The sequence below is a fragment of the Vigna angularis genome, chromosome 11 (assembly GCF_016808095.1).
Source record: "Vigna angularis cultivar LongXiaoDou No.4 chromosome 11, ASM1680809v1, whole genome shotgun sequence".
In the NCBI taxonomy this organism is placed as follows: Eukaryota; Viridiplantae; Streptophyta; class Magnoliopsida; order Fabales; family Fabaceae; genus Vigna; species Vigna angularis.
In genome coordinates, this window is record NC_068980.1 from 11,087,582 (window position 1) to 11,090,759 (window position 3,178).

General features: G+C 33.9%; 1 long non-coding RNA gene across 2 annotated transcripts; it reads left to right on the forward strand.

The window, feature by feature from the left end:
• The first annotated feature begins 287 nt into the window (after positions 1 to 287).
• Positions 288 to 1,184, forward strand: LOC128194807 (uncharacterized). Of its 2 annotated transcripts, none has more exons than XR_008246188.1 (3): positions 288 to 548; positions 709 to 753; positions 1,002 to 1,184. It is a non-coding gene; the product is annotated as an uncharacterized LOC128194807 (long non-coding RNA). The 2 variants fall into 2 exon arrangements; XR_008246187.1 differs by lacking the exon at positions 1,002 to 1,184 and adding an exon at positions 830 to 910.
• The last annotated feature ends 1,994 nt before the right edge of the window (positions 1,185 to 3,178 follow it).

Sequence of the window (3,178 nt, forward strand, 5' to 3'; positions counted from 1 at the left end):
TCATATTCACATATTACACGCCAACGTGGTTATCCCAATGTCCTTTAAATCTTTTAAACCCTTACCACTTTCAACTTTTTTGTAAATTCAAACATGCACATATCAATGTCAAAAGAAAATGCCAAACACTATTTTGAATACCCAACTTCAGAATTTTTTACGTCCATTGTTTTCAAATGGACTCCGCAAAAATAAAATAATAATACCAAAAACATCAATCAAAGGCAGGACATTACTTCTTTTTTTTTCAAAAGAAAAAACTACATGAAAAAGTCATAACCATGTAAATGTGACTAAAACAACTATAAGAAAAAAAAGTATAAATTCTTCTGCCATAGAGCAAATCACGTCCTTTCTATAGAGTGTAATCAAGTGTGTTCCGTAAAACCTGACTGGAAGCTGACACCAGAAGAGAGATAACTGCTGGCTTTTCCTAGTTCCTTCTTACACAGGTTGCATGTGCATTGCTCATGGCGGGTGAGAATCTGGAAAACCATGTTGATGTGAAGAACATTCTTGTTGAGATGGGAACCTACTTTCAAGTACCGGTAATACTTTGCTAGTATAGTTTTGGTCGCTTCTCTTAAGACCATTTAGACTCTAGAATGATGTCTGTCTAGTGTATACTTTCACTATCAGCTTAAAATATTTCATTAAAAATCGTATTTTGACGTATCTTTTCCCTTCCCCTTCCCCCTCTAATTTTAGGATGATTATTTGGATTGCTTTGGGGATCCTGATACTATTGGAAAGGTGAGAATCCTGGATAATTAATGGATACTGGAAACATAGTTCTCTTTGATCTCATTCTAGTTATCTATGGGACTAGATAGGTACAGATATTGAAGATTTTAAATGCTCTTGGTTAGTTGCGAAAGCTTTGAAGCTTAGCAATGAGCAACAAAAGAAAAGAAAGTTCTATACGTAAGTGATCATCTTAATATATCTCGCACTTGTCTGTGATAACACTGCACTAAATCACTAATTTTTGCGGTTTGCAGGACAACTATGGGAGTGCAGATCCAGAAAATGTTGCTAAAGTAAAGGCCTTGTATAACGAGCTTAATCTTAAGGTTTGAACTTCATCTACATCTACCTCATTAATAATTTGAGGAGTATGAGAGCAAGAGCTATGAGAAGCTTTTACTTCCTACTGTATTGATTTACAAATGCTTTACTTATTAATTATATCACTCAGTCTCATAGTCTGCAAAATTATAATCTGTTTAATTTTGAAAATTCCTCATTCTTGGATAGTAAATAAAACCTTGAATCTTCTTTACTATGGCAACCTGTTTTAATGTATGACAGAACAACAGAGAATGATAATCACTGTTTTGTTGTAATTAAGAACAATATGATAGCTACAATCTTTCTTTGATCTCCGATTAGTTTTATGAGCCATAAACAAAATATTATTTCTCACAATTCTAAATCATCAAACTACAATATGCCATAACAGGACTTCTTTTAGTTTTTGTTTGATTAAATTATTCGTTCAGTCTTTAAAAGCGTGATTCACATTTAATTATGCACGTATTAAAATGTTAAGAAGTGTCTGATATCATTACTTATGTGCAGTATTAAAATTTTAATTATGCACGTATTAGTTTAATACTAAAATTGAAATATGGATAAAATTATTCCAAGAATAGCTTCAAAAATTTATTTATTTTTATTAAATGTGAGTTAGTCTTTTGTTATTCTTTTCTCAATAAGGTCTTTTGTCAAGTCCTAATACCTTCTTTTACCACTAATATTGTTCTAATATTTCTGTTTCTCCATAATGCAGACTTGTTGTACAAGCATAATTTCCAATTTTGGCCTTAAATTAAGTGTATGATAATGTTTCTGTTACTGAAAATTTATGGCTATCTAACTTTGTTTCAAATATATTTTTTAATTTATCCAGGATTCAAGAACTTGGTTTTTACGCGAGACAGTCGTTACATGCACTCATTGTTCATCATCTTCGTCGCGTTTTCTCTCTACAGGTTACGCTTTTCAGGTTCGTTTTCTCACTTTTGCACCGTTTTAAATTAATTTTACTCTGATTACATCACTCTTTAATGCATTATCTTTCATTTGAACCGATTCAAATGCATTTTCATTGGGTTTTGGTGCAGTTATTCTCGTGTCCTTGGGTGGCGTTCTTTGGCAGCGACTTCTTACGTTTTGTAGTCCTACAATTTCCTCCACTACGTTTTTAAAACCATCCAATAAAAAAAATGTATAATACATTCTCTTCAACTAAAATATAAAGTTGTAAACTCGAATCACCATGAGTCAGGAGCAACCTCAAAGACGTCTGACCTGTATGGATCGGACGTCTATATAGATGTCTGACTATAAGTCCGACGTCTATAGAGACGTCTAACCTAAAGGGTCCAATGTCTCATTAACGTCACCCATATAGACGTCGAACAAAGATCAGACGTTAAAAGCAAAAAGTAGCAAACGTCTAAAGTCCTTTCTGCACTAGTGGAAGTAAAACATTTATAATATAAATCAATTCAATACATGAGAGTTTCAAAGGATTACATCGTTTCCCCAACAACAATGAAGGTTTAGTTCACCATAGATATGGTGAAACTAGATGAAAATATGGAAAAGAATGAAAGATAAAATCCTAAAAGTTGAAGATCAGAGCTTTCACATCCAAAATCCTCCTCCGAGGGATGAAAAGAGTGTTTCTGCACCTCCTTTTGTCAAAAGATATGAACCCTAGGTCGTCCAAAACCTTAAATAGTTCATAAAAATATCAGAAAACAGGCCTAAGCCCACGTCGTCAGCGCTCAGTGCCCCAAAAGGGTGCTTAGCGATAGCTGCGGCACTAAACTGACACTCAGCGGTGGCGCTCAAGCGTGAAACAACAGTAATTGGCGCTCAGCGTCCCAAAACTAGCGCTCAGCACTACTTTTTCTGCACTCTAGTTGACTTTTCTGCACTTTGGTTACTGGTTGACTTTTCTGCATTTTGGTTGACTTTTCTGCATTCCAACTTGGTACTTTAACTCTTCTTTCAAATAATTCCAATACCCTACAAAATCAAGGGAATTTAGTGATAAAATCATCAAGTATAACGTCAACTCTCTTATTCACAAAACTAAAGCAAAAACATGAGTTAAAACAAGTTTCTAAGTCAAAAATGGTGCATTTAGTATCAAAACTATATCATA